Genomic DNA, 13029 nt, shown 5'->3' on the forward strand with positions numbered 1-13029 from the left:
CCTCCATAGAGGCCAAGTTTAAGCATCAATATCATGGAAATATCTGGAAACCAAATCTTGCCTATTGTGATTTCAGCATAAGACTTTTTTTCATTTGAGAATGATATGAAGTAACTGATTTTTAGATCCATTATACACTGACAGAGCACACTACAGCCTGGTAAAATATGAAAAAATAACATAGCAATATTTAATAAAATATGTTAAATTTAATAACACATCGGCACAAGGTTTCATAGAGTTTCATATTGTTTTCTTTTCATTTTACAATCAACCCCAAACCTAAAAATCTACATTACTGATGACAGCTACATTTGCTGTAGGGAAAAATGAGCGAGGGAGACCATCAGGACCAATCTTGGTCTGAATGCGCTGGTCCAGTGGTTTGGCTGGTGTGGCATGGTTTGGAGAAACCTCCTCCTCTTCTTTCATTGGTGCCTTGTAGGAAGACCTGTGTCAGATGTCCTGTTGATCCACTGTGGAGGACATGATCTTGGGAACATCAAGTGTTAAGCTCAGATAAAAATCATTGTTTCTGCCATCACCCAGCTATGCCATTGGAGGTCTGCCCATCCCAAGAAGATGTACAAAGCACTTTATTAACAGTGTGATGGCTACCTTTGTTTTGTCTATTGGTGGAAGCATTATAGATATTTAGATAAAGCATAGAGCTCCTGGCCATTTTTTGCATGACAGAGTTCATTTCACCCCCCTGTAAAATGATGCCCTGTGTCTGAAAGTCCAAATCCAGTAGGGTGATGCTGGATTTGGATTTCCCACCAAAGTTTTGGCAGCAAAAAAATATACCAAAGTTTTTATACTTAGTGAAGTTTGATGTGCACTCTTTTTTATTTATTTATTTATTTATTTATTTATTTATTTATTACATACATGGGTAGCCATCAAGCTTGTCAGTTTTGTCACAGCTCTTCCTCCTCCTTCCTCTTCCATCGATTCCAGGGATTTGCTTTATCCCAGCCTTTCCCCCTGATGGACTTCCTCAGTTTTTTTTCCCCATGGTGAATGTAGCCAGGGGTTGGTTGTAGTTTTGCCTATTTTTGTGCAAGTGAATATTCTTTATTTAACTCTGGTATGCATGCCTCTGATTTACTGTAGCATTACTCATTATTAGATGAACATGCAGTATATGTGAAAGAATTCCAGAGTAATGAGTCCACATACAAGTGAAGACCTTTTCCTTACATCACATTAGGTTTTATTTAATGCTGTAAAAGAAAACATACATTACATGACAAAACAAAAGCATTCTCATATACTCCTGGGGCAGTTGACAACAGTCAGTGTTGAAAACAGAAGCTGTGCTTCTCTTAGATCATCTGCTTTTGAACTTATTCTTAAACACCAAACTGAGTGACAGTTTATGCCAACAGGTATAAAGGGCAGCATAGTATAATTCGGCCCTGACCTATTACATTATCCATTCAATATTTATTTCAGCACTACAGTATCCTTGTTACCTACATGGGGGCCTGTCAATTGTTGACACCAGATAATATATTATTATAATATATATATATATATATATATATATATATATATATATATATATATATATATATATATATATATATATATGGTGGTGTGTGTGTGTGTGTGTGTGTGTGTGTGTGTGTGTGAGTCAGAATACAAACACATACATGTACATAAACTTGCCCCTATCAATAGGTTTACAGACCACACACAGGGAGAGATAACACAATGGTTGAGCAAAGGCCATTACAAGGGGTATAAAGGCGCTATCAGTATTATTTGTAGCACCTACAAAATGACAAAAATACAGCTAGGAAAATGAGTTTATTGGTTCTTCTGTATAATTATGGTAATGCATTAAATAGCTCATAAGTTTTTTCAGAATGAATGCTCAAGTAGACAATGAAAGTTTGTATAATTTCATTTTTTAACACTACTTTTATAACTTTCAACTTTTTTTTATATAACTTTACTTTTATGACTTCCATCCTCAACGTGAACCAAACAGTTTAACCAAAATAAACGATGTAAAAACTACTACAGGATCTAAGTCCCAGTATGTTATCAAATTAATGTCAAAGATGGAAGAAACAAAAGACAGAGCTCAGACAGGCACATTAAATACTTTACTGAATGAGTTCAGTTTTGTATTTTGCCAAAGAATTTAAACATGAACCAAACATGTTTATGTAATAACTCACATGCTGTTAAAATGTCCTACAATACATTTAGAATGCTGAAAACAGATAAAAAGTTCCATGAGGTAAGCCTGTGCTTGTTGAAATAATATTTCTGTTTTATCTCAATGTATTCAATATCTTTTCATACACTGACATTTTACCAAAATTAACAATATGAAAATAACTGCAGGATCTACATAAAAAAACAAATTACCAGTGTTTTATCAAATTAATGTCATCGATGGAAGAAACAAAAGCCAGAGCTCAGACAAACACATTCAAGTACATTGCTCTGTGTAAGATTTTGCATACATATAAGTCAAGTCAAGTCAAGATAATTTTATTTATATAGTGCCAAGTCACAACAGAAGTTATCTTGGGGCACTTTTCATATAGAACTGGTCTATGTGGTTTGTCCAAGTGGTGTTGCCATGCCTAGCTTTCCAAGATGGTGAACTCACATCTGCGGTTGAATTAGAACGTGCAGTGACAGGTTACAGTGTTTCTTCGTCCTATCTTGTTTACTTGCACTGATGAATCATAAAAGACGAGGACTGTAACAAATTATATTCTGGGATACAATGGTGACTGGGTCCACTTACTACCAAGAAAAAAAATCACTCGTGAGTGAGCAGGTGAAAGTTCTGCAAGCAGGAGAGCAATGATAGTAGTTGTGTGCTTTGAGGTAAAATTCACATGCTCCTTTGGATTCTGTGTGTTCTCAAAGCATGGTCATCTCCTTGCAGGCAACAATATTGCTCATGCAAGCAGAGATATTCTGTGTGCTAGTGCTGTGAAAACGCTCACAAAAATATGCGTGTGTGGCTGTTTGAGTTGTGTGTGCGGCTACTCTACATCATGGACTTCATTTGTGCTTGCATATTTTGGCACTGATATACCTTCACAGAAAACACCTCAATTTCCTTTATGTTCATCTACAGCACACTCAAATATCAAATATCAAATATGTTTTTTAGTTTTTTAAGTATACTTTTACCATTGTGAATACTCTACAGACTCAAAAACCTGCTTAGAAATAGTATGTTTTATAAAAATGAGGCACGAGTTCAATATCCTGCAGATAAACTGTGATGAATTTGTTCTATGGGGCAGGAAAATCTGTTTTTATTTTTTAATTAAATTCCCCAGGAACAGACTAGCACCACTTTACTCACTCACGCTGCCAGATGTCCACTCACTTCTTTTCCACTGAACTTTCTTTCTCTTTGCCTGTCTGACAAAATCTAGTTTTTTACTGCTTTGACAGCGATATTCCACCTCAGCCAGAGCACTGAACGCCCTCTTCTCTGTTTCATTCTTTTTCAGACAGGAGAATATAAGACACCTGCCTGTTGTTCATAAAGACCCTGGGTTTCCAAACCATGGGTACATCTGAAGTCTCTTAATTGCATCCACGTTTCCCTTACTTGTGTCTTTTCCTTGCGTCTTAGTCCATCCCACTGAAAATGCGTGGAGAAACACAAGGAAACCATGCAAGGAGAGTGGAAATGAGGAAATATATTTTAAGAGAAATGAGACGTCCTTTCCTCTGAAGCGTATTGTGAAGCAACATCCGTTTCTGATGACAGCGACAGCTGTCACAGCTGGATCAGCTGTCATTCAGCTTTAACAGTGTCTGCACAGATGTGCACTGTGTTAACACTTAGGTGCACAGTTATTACTGCCAGAGCAGCAGTGTGTTCTCTCTGCAGCCTGTTACCTCTTTAACAAACACCTGCACATGAATAAAAACCTGCATTCTGTATTTATACTGTGTAGTGTATTCTGCTCAGAGACACATGAACCATTTTTGCTGGCAGAGGGGGTTTATATTATTTATTCATTATTTGTGTCTGTATTTATTGATATTCTGATTCTGATTTGATAACTCAGAATAGGATTAGGGTGTCTTTTGAACACTGGAAATTATTTATTAGGCTAAATGTTTCAGGGAAAATGGAAATTATGTAACTCATATCAAACCTGACGCTCAGGAATTTTCAGCCTCACATGTGACTGATGAAAGGAAAGTGAATGGAAAGGACAATAAATGATATAGAATACAAATGTGTTTAAAAAGTGTTTCTTGACAACAAACAGATTCTCCCTTACTTTAATTTTATCCATAAGAAAAGTTAATGGTGGAAAAACAGATCATGAAAAGAAAAAAACTTTAGAGTTTAGAGAGTTTACTCTGTTATCTGTCTCAACTCCAGTATGAAACTGCACTGATGTTGTGATTTATCAGATCAGTCCGATCAGCTGCAGCATCCAATCAGTAACTGATATCCAATAAGGGGGCAGGTCAGGTAAAAGACTTCAGTGAAGGCTGCTCTTGTGTATCCTCACTAATTGCTTCATCATTTGCTGAGAAATAGTACACTGTGTAAATTTCACCCAGCTGCACTCACATGGTTGAAGTTTTCCTTGGCTGGTTGGTCTAAGGGTATGATTCTCAATTTAGGTACAAAAGGTCCCAGGTTCAAAACCCAAATGAGCGCACATCACATAAAAATTGCTGTATAGTTTGAAGTGTTCAGTGCATTTGTTGTGTGTGCGCTGACAAATATCTGCACAGTGTCTTTGTGCTATAAAACCAGGGATTTTGATGTATTCAAAATCAGCCAAATTTAGGTTTACGTACTTGGCAACCCCTGTGGGATGGGGCACTCACTATTTAACCCATTTTAATACTGGTCATGCATTGTCAAAGGGGTGTGAACAGTGTGAGTGTGTGAACAGGTTTCAATGGTGTAATGGTCAACACTGTCTACTCTGAATCCAGTGATCCAAGTTTGAGTCTTGGTGGAACCTTTTGTGCAGTGTGCGCTATTGACCAACAAAGATAAATCACTGCACTTGGACAAAGTAAAAACAAGGGGCTGGATGAACCCTATATTAATGCTGCCACATTTTTTTCTGATTTCCAGACAATTATCACAAAGCTGAATCCAACAGTGAAGGCACAGAAAGAGTCAAGGAAAAACCCACACGTTGAAGATTACTTTTACGTCAGTCACAGACCTGAACAGCATTCGCAGCAGGGGAAATCCCATATGGCATTCTTTTAGTGGCTCGTTGGTCTAGGGGTATGATTCTCGCTTTGGGTGCGAGAGGTCCCGGGTTCAAATCCCGGACGAGCCCAGAGCGCAGTAATTGGGCTGACTCTCGTGGGTTATCTGAGTAATCTTGCAATGTTTGAACTGTTGAGAAGCTTAGACGTCCTAAGAAGGAGTTGAGAGTGCAACAGCTGAACCTACATTTTGAAGGTGGGAGGTATACTGGGCACGTCCTCTTGGGAGGAGACTTCAGTAGACACCAGGAGAAACCAGGAGCATGCTGAAAGTGCTACACATCTGCTTTGTTCTCGAAGTGCCTCGTGATCCCCTGCGAAGAACAGGAGTAGGAGAGAATCTCAGCATTTTTGCTGAGCATGCAACTGCTGCAACCTTACCTGGAAAGCGAAGACAAATAGACAGATAGATGGATGGATCAACCAGTGGTTGCTGGGAAAAAAAAGTACACGCCCTAAATTTCACCCAGCTGCAATCGCGTGGTCATGCTTTCTGTGGCTCGTTGGTCTAGGAGTATGATTCTCGCTTAGGGTGTGAGAGGTCCCGGGTTCAAATCCCGGACGAGCCCAGAGAGCAGCAATGTGGCCACCTCCTGTGGGTAATCTGACTAAACTTGCAAGCTTGTAACTGTTGAGAAGCTAAGACATCCTAAGGAAGAGTTGAACTGCACCTTTATTTTGAAGGTGTCAGTTGGGAGGTATGCTTGGCACGTCCTCTTGTGGGGGGACTTCAGTAGACGACAGGAGCATACTGAAAGTGCTGAATATCCACTTTGTTTCCAAAATGCCTCATGATCCCCTAAGAGGAGCAGGAGAGGAAAGCATCTAGGCATTTTTGCTGAGTATGCAACCGATGCAACCTGACCTGGACAGTAAAGGCAAATAGACGGATAGATGGATGGATCCAACAATGGTTGCTGGGAAAAAAGGTATACTGCGTAAATTTCATGCAGCTGCAATCACATGGTTAATGCTTTCTGTGGCTCGTTGGTCTAGGGGTATGATTCTCGCTTAGGGTGCGAGAGGTCCCGGGTTCAAATCCCGGACGAGCCCTGAGGTCTGGAAGGTGAATACCTCTTGTGGGTTATCTGGCTAATCTTGGAAGGTTGGAACTGTTGAGAAGCTAATACATCCTAAGAAGGGGCTCAGAGTGGAACTGCTGTATCTATGTTTTGAAGGTGGGAGGTATGCTGGGAACGTCCTCTGGGGAGGAGACTTCAATAGGCGCCAGGAGCATAGTGAAAGTGCTACATATCCGCTTTGTTCTCAAAATGCCTTGTGATCCCCTATAAAGAACAGGTGGAGGAGAGCATTTAGGCATTTTTGCTGAGCATGCAACCGCTGCAACCTGACCTGGAAAGTAAAGGCAAATGGACAGACAGATTGATGGATGGATCAACCAGTGGTTGCTGGGCAAAAGGTACACTGTCTACATATCACCCAGCTGCAATTGCATAGCAACTCTTTCCATGGCTCGTTGGTCTAGGGGAATGATTCTCGCTTCGGGTGCGAGAGGTCCCGGGTTCAAATCCCGGACGAGCCCAGAGGGCTGAAAGGTGAATACGTCTTGTGGATTATCTGACTAATCTTGGAAGGTTGGAACTGTTGAGAAGGTAATACGTCCTACAAAGGGGTTCACAGTGGAACTGCTGTATTTATGTTTTGAAGGTGAGAGATATGCTGGGCACGATTTCTTGGGAAGAGACTTCAGTAGATGCCAGGAACATGCTGAAAGTGCTGCATATTCACTGTCTTATCGAAATGCCTCGTGATCCCCTAAGAAGAGCAGGAGCCAGGGGAGGAAAGCATCTAGGCATTTTTACTGAGCATGCAACCGCTGCAACCTGACCCGGACAGTAAAGGCAAATAGACGGATGGATAGATGGATGGATCCAACAATGGTTGCTGGGAAAAAAGGTACACTGTGTAAATTTCATCCAGCTGCAATCGCATGTTTAAGGCTTTCTGTGCATGTTTAAGGCTTTCTGTGGCTCGTTGGTCTAGGGGTATGATTCTCGCTTTGGGTGCGAGAGGTCCCGGGTTCAAATCCCGGACGAGCCCTAAGGTCTGGAAGATGAATACCTCTTGTGGGTTATCTAACTAATCTTAGAAGCTTGGAACTGTTGAGAATCTAAACCTTCCAAGAAGGGGTTCAGAGTGGAACTGCTGCATCTATGTTTAGAAGGTGTCAGTTGGGAGGTACGCTAGGCACGTCCTCTTGCGAGGAGACTTCAATAGGCGCCAGGAGCATAGTGAAAGTGCTGCATATCCACTTTGTTCTCAAAATGCCTTGTGATCCCCTAAGAAGAACAGGAGGAGAGCATCTAGGCATCTTTGCTGATCATTCAACCGCTGCAACCTGACCCGGAAAGTGAAAGTTGGTCTAGGGGTATGGTTCTCGCTTAGGGTGCGAGAGGTCCCAGGTTCATATCCCGGATGTGCCTAGAGAACAGGCAGGTGGCTGCCTCTTGTGGGTTATCTGACTAATCTGCTAAGACATCCTGAGAAGGAGGTGAGAGTTACTGCTGCATACTTGGCAGCTTGTCACATCCAGTGGGGAGGAGATTTCCATGGGTAACAGGAGCATAGTGAAATAGCTGCGTATCCGCTCTGTTTTTGACATGCCTTGAGATCCACTAAGAAGAGCAGGGGAAGAGAGCATTTTGGTGTTTTTGCTGAGCATGCATCCGCTGCAACCTGACCTGGAAAGTGAAGATAAAAGGACAGAGAGATGGTTGTATCAAACAGTGGTTGATGAGAAATAGTACACTTGTATATTTCACCCAGCTGCACTCGCTCAGCTGAAGGTTTCCTTGGCTGGTTGGTCTAGCGGTATGATTCTCACTTTAGGTGTAAGAGGACCCAGTTTCAAATCCTAGATGAGCCCACATCAAATCAAAGTTGCTGTATAGTTTGAAGTATTCGTGTGTGTCCACTGACAAACATTGGCACAGTGTCGTGGGTGCAGCATCTTTGTGCTATAAAACCAGGGATTTAACTGCTAAGCTGATGTTATTTGATGTATTCAAAATCAGCCAAATTTTGGTATACATACTTGGCAACCCCTGTGGGATGGGGCACTCACTATTTAACCCATTTTAATACTGGTCATGCATTGTCAAAGGGGTGTGAACAGTGTGAGTGTGTGAACAGGTTTCAATGGTGTAATGGTCAACACTGTCTACTCTGAATCCAGTGATCCAAGTTTGAGTCTTGGTGGAACCTTTTGTGCAGTGTGCGCTATTGACCAACAAAGATAAATCACTGCACTTGGACAAAGTAAAAACAAGGGGCTGGATGAACCCTATATTAATGCTGCCACATTTTTTTCTGATTTCCAGACAATTATCACAAAGCTGAATCCAACAGTGAAGGCACGGAAAGAGTCAAGGAAAAACCCACACGTTGAAGATTACTTTTACGTCAGTCACAGACCTGAACAGCATTCGCAGCAGGGGAAATCCCATATGGCATTCTTTTAGTGGCTCGTTGGTCTAGGGGTATGATTCTCGCTTTGGGTGCGAGAGGTCCCGGGTTCAAATCCCGGACGAGCCCAGAGCGCAGTAATTGGGCTGACTCTCGTGGGTTATCTGAGTAATCTTGCAATGTTTGAACTGTTGAGAAGCTTAGACGTCCTAAGAAGGAGTTGAGAGTGCAACAGCTGAACCTACATTTTGAAGGTGGGAGGTATACTGGGCACGTCCTCTTGAGAGGAGACTTCAGTAGACACCAGGAGAAACCAGGAGCATGCTGAAAGTGCTACACATCTGCTTTGTTCTCGAAGTGCCTCGTGATCCCCTGCGAAGAACAGGAGTAGGAGAGAATCTCAGCATTTTTGCTGAGCATGCAACTGCTGCAACCTGACCTGGAAAGCGAAGACAAATAGACAGATGGATGGATCAACCAGTGGTTGCTGGGAAAAAAAAAGTACACGCCCTAAATTTCACCCAGCTGCAATCGCGTGGTCGAGCTTTCCGTGGCTCGTTGGTCTAGGAGTATGATTCTCGCTTAGGGTGCGAGAGGTCCCGGGTTCAAATCCCGGACGAGCCCAGAGGGCAGCAATGTGGCCACCTCCTGTGGGTAATCTGACTAAGCTTGTAACTGTTGAGAAGCTAAGACATCCTAAGGAAGAGTTGAACTGCACCTTTATTTTGAAGGTGTCAGTTGGGAGGTATGCTTGGCACGTCCTCTTGTGGGGGGACTTCAGTAGACGACAGGAGCATACTGAAAGTGCTGACTATCCACTTTGTTTCCAAAATGCCTCATGATCCCCTAAGAGGAGCAGGAGAGGAAAGCATCTAGGCATTTTTGCTGAGTATGCAACCGATGCAACCTGACCTGGACAGTAAAGGCAAATAGACGGATAGATGGATGGATCCAACAATGGTTGCTGGGAAAAAAGGTATACTGCGTAAATTTCATGCAGCTGCAATCACATGGTTAATGCTTTCTGTGGCTCGTTGGTCTAGGGGTATGATTCTCGCTTAGGGTGCGAGAGGTCCCGGGTTCAAATCCCGGACGAGCCCTGAGGTCTGGAAGGTGAATACCTCTTGTGGGTTATCTGGCTAATCTTGGAAGGTTGGAACTGTTGAGAAGCTAATACATCCTAAGAAGGGGCTCAGAGTGGAACTGCTGTATCTATGTTTTGAAGGTGGAAGGTATGCTGGGAACGTCCTCTTGGGAGGAGACTTCAATAGACGCCAGGAGCATACTGAAAGTGCTACATATCCGCTTTGTTCTCAAAATGCCTCGTGATCCCCTATGAAGAACAGGTGGAGGAGAGCATTTAGGCATTTTTGCTGAGCATGCAACCGCTGCAACCTGACCTGGAAAGTAAAGGCAAATGGACAGACAGATTGATGGATGGATCAACCAGTGGTTGCTGGGCAAAAGGTACACTGTCTACATATCACCCAGCTGCAATTGCATAGCAACTCTTTCCATGGCTCGTTGGTCTAGGGGAATGATTCTCGCTTCGGGTGCGAGAGGTCCCGGGTTCAAATCCCGGACGAGCCCAGAGGGCTGAAAGGTGAATACGTCTTGTGGATTATCTGACTAATCTTGGAAGGTTGGAACTGTTGAGAAGGTAATACGTCCTACAAAGGGGTTCACAGTGGAACTGCTGCATTTATGTTTTGAAGGTGAGAGATATGCTGGGCACGATTTCTTGGGAAGAGACTTCAGTAGATGCCAGGAACATGCTGAAAGTGCTGCATATTCACTGTCTTATCGAAATGCCTCGTGATCCCCTAAGAAGAGCAGGAGCCAGGGGAGGAAAGCATCTAGGCATTTTTACTGAGCATGCAACCGCTGCAACCTGACCTGGACAGTAAAGGCAAATAGACGGATGGATAGATGGATGGATCCAACAATGGTTGCTGGGAAAAAAGGTACACTGTGTAAATTTCATCCAGCTGCAATCGCATGTTTAAGGCTTTCTGTGCATGTTTAAGGCTTTCTGTGGCTCGTTGGTCTAGGGGTATGATTCTCGCTTTGGGTGCGAGAGGTCCCGGGTTCAAATCCCGGACGAGCCCTAAGGTCTGGAAGGTGAATACCTCTTGTGGGTTATCTAACTAATCTTAGAAGCTTGGAACTGTTGAGAATCTAAACCTTCCAAGAAGGGGTTCAGAGTGGAACTGCTGCATCTATGTTTAGAAGGTGTCAGTTGGGAGGTACGCTAGGCACGTCCTCTTGCGAGGAGACTTCAATAGGCGCCAGGAGCATAGTGAAAGTGCTGCATATCCACTTTGTTCTCAAAATGCCTTGTGATCCCCTAAGAAGAACAGGAGGAGAGCATCTAGGCATCTTTGCTGATCATTCAACCGCTGCAACCTGACCCGGAAAGTGAAAGTTGGTCTAGGGGTATGGTTCTCGCTTAGGGTGCGAGAGGTCCCAGGTTCATATCCCGGATGTGCCTAGAGAACAGGCAGGTGGCTGCCTCTTGTGGGTTATCTGACTAATCTGCTAAGACATCCTGAGAAGGAGGTGAGAGTTACTGCTGCATACTTGGCAGCTTGTCACATCCAGTGGGGAGGAGATTTCCATGGGTAACAGGAGCATAGTGAAATAGCTGCGTATCCGCTCTGTTCTTGACATGCCTTGAGATCCACTAAGAAGAGCAGGGGAAGAGAGCATTTTGGTGTTTTTGCTGAGCATGCATCCGCTGCAACCTGACCTGGAAAGTGAAGATAAAAGGACAGAGAGATGGTTGTATCAAACAGTGGTTGATGAGAAATAGTACACTTGTATATTTCACCCAGCTGCACTCGCTCAGCTGAAGGTTTCCTTGGCTGGTTGGTCTAGCGGTATGATTCTCACTTTAGGTGTAAGAGGACCCAGTTTCAAATCCTAGATGAGCCCACATCAAATCAAAGTTGCTGTATAGTTTGAAGTATTCGTGTGTGTCCACTGACAAACATTGGCACAGTGTCGTGGGTGCAGCATCTTTGTGCTATAAAACCAGGGATTTAACTGCTAAGCTGATGTTACTTGATGTATTCAAAATCAGCCAAATTTAGGTTTACATACTTGGCAACCCCTGTGGGATGGGGCACTCACTATTTAACCCATTTTAATACTGGTCATGCATTGTCAAAGGGGTGTGAACAGTGTGAGTGTGTGAACAGGTTTCAATGGTGTAATGGTTAACACTGTCTACTCTGAATCCAGTGATCCAAGTTTGAGTCTTGGTGGAACCTTTTGTGCAGTGTGCGCTATTGACCAACAAAGATAAATCACTGCACTTGGACAAAGTAAAAACAAGGGGCTGGATGAACCCTATATTAATGCTGCCACATTTTTTTCTGATTTCCAGACAATTATCACAAAGCTGAATCCAACAGTGAAGGCACAGAAAGAGTCAAGGAAAAACCCACACGTTGAAGATTACTTTTACGTCAGTCACAGACCTGAACAGCATTCGCAGCAGGGGAAATCCCATATGGGATTCTTTTAGTGGCTCGTTGGTCTAGGGGTATGATTCTCGCTTTGGGTGCGAGAGGTCCCGGGTTCAAATCCCGGACGAGCCCAGAGCGCAGTAATTGGGCTGACTCTCGTGGGTTATCTGAGTAATCTTGCAATGTTTGAACTGTTGAGAAGCTTAGATGTCCTAAGAAGGAGTTGAGAGTGCAACAGCTGAACCTACATTTTGAAGGTGGGAGGTATACTGGGCACGTCCTCTTGGGAGGAGACTTCGGTAGACACCAGGAGAAACCAGGAGCATGCTGAAAGTGCTACACATCTGCTTTGTTCTCGAAGTGCCTCGTGATCCCCTGCGAAGAACAGGAGTAGGAGAGAATCTCAGCATTTTTGCTGAGCATGCAACTGCTGCAACCTGACCTGGAAAGCGAAGACAAATAGACAGATGGATGGATCAACCAGTGGTTGCTGGGAAAAAAAAAGTACACGCCCTAAATTTCACCCAGCTGCAATCGCGTGGTCGAGCTTTCCGTGGCTCGTTGGTCTAGGAGTATGATTCTCGCTTAGGGTGCGAGAGGTCCCGGGTTCAAATCCCGGACGAGCCCAGAGGGCAGCAATGTGGCCACCTCCTGTGGGTAATCTGACTAAACTTGCAAGCTTGTAACTGTTGAGAAGCTAAGACATCCTAAGGAAGAGTTGAACTGCACCTTTATTTTGAAGGTGTCAGTTGGGAGGTATGCTTGGCACGTCCTCTTGTGGGGGGACTTCAGTAGACGACAGGAGCATACTGAAAGTGCTGACTATCCACTTTGTTTCCAAAATGCCTCATGATCCCCTAAGAGGAGCAGGAGAGGAAAGCATCTAGGC

At 43.4% G+C, this 13029-nt stretch overlaps 12 non-coding genes across 12 annotated transcripts; all 12 read left to right on the forward strand.

The window, feature by feature from the left end:
• Positions 1 to 5243: 5243 nt before the first annotated feature.
• Positions 5244 to 5315, forward strand: trnap-ugg. The gene has a single exon. It is a non-coding gene; the product is annotated as a tRNA-Pro (tRNA).
• Positions 5316 to 5741: 426 nt separating this feature from the next.
• On the forward strand, positions 5742 to 5813 carry trnap-agg. The gene has a single exon. It is a non-coding gene; the product is annotated as a tRNA-Pro (tRNA).
• Positions 5814 to 6225: 412 nt separating this feature from the next.
• Positions 6226 to 6297, forward strand: trnap-agg. Its single transcript has one exon. It is a non-coding gene; the product is annotated as a tRNA-Pro (tRNA).
• A 418-nt stretch (positions 6298 to 6715) lies between these two features.
• trnap-cgg lies at positions 6716 to 6787 on the forward strand. The gene has a single exon. It is a non-coding gene; the product is annotated as a tRNA-Pro (tRNA).
• A 446-nt stretch (positions 6788 to 7233) lies between these two features.
• On the forward strand, positions 7234 to 7305 carry trnap-ugg. The gene has a single exon. It is a non-coding gene; the product is annotated as a tRNA-Pro (tRNA).
• Positions 7306 to 8727: 1422 nt separating this feature from the next.
• trnap-ugg lies at positions 8728 to 8799 on the forward strand. The gene has a single exon. It is a non-coding gene; the product is annotated as a tRNA-Pro (tRNA).
• Positions 8800 to 9222: 423 nt separating this feature from the next.
• On the forward strand, positions 9223 to 9294 carry trnap-agg. Its single transcript has one exon. It is a non-coding gene; the product is annotated as a tRNA-Pro (tRNA).
• Positions 9295 to 9698: 404 nt separating this feature from the next.
• trnap-agg lies at positions 9699 to 9770 on the forward strand. Its single transcript has one exon. It is a non-coding gene; the product is annotated as a tRNA-Pro (tRNA).
• A 418-nt stretch (positions 9771 to 10188) lies between these two features.
• On the forward strand, positions 10189 to 10260 carry trnap-cgg. Its single transcript has one exon. It is a non-coding gene; the product is annotated as a tRNA-Pro (tRNA).
• A 446-nt stretch (positions 10261 to 10706) lies between these two features.
• trnap-ugg lies at positions 10707 to 10778 on the forward strand. Its single transcript has one exon. It is a non-coding gene; the product is annotated as a tRNA-Pro (tRNA).
• A 1422-nt stretch (positions 10779 to 12200) lies between these two features.
• trnap-ugg lies at positions 12201 to 12272 on the forward strand. The gene has a single exon. It is a non-coding gene; the product is annotated as a tRNA-Pro (tRNA).
• A 423-nt stretch (positions 12273 to 12695) lies between these two features.
• Positions 12696 to 12767, forward strand: trnap-agg. The gene has a single exon. It is a non-coding gene; the product is annotated as a tRNA-Pro (tRNA).
• The last annotated feature ends 262 nt before the right edge of the window (positions 12768 to 13029 follow it).

This window comes from Thunnus maccoyii, chromosome 15 (genome assembly GCF_910596095.1).
Source record: "Thunnus maccoyii chromosome 15, fThuMac1.1, whole genome shotgun sequence".
In the NCBI taxonomy this organism is placed as follows: Eukaryota; Metazoa; Chordata; class Actinopteri; order Scombriformes; family Scombridae; genus Thunnus; species Thunnus maccoyii.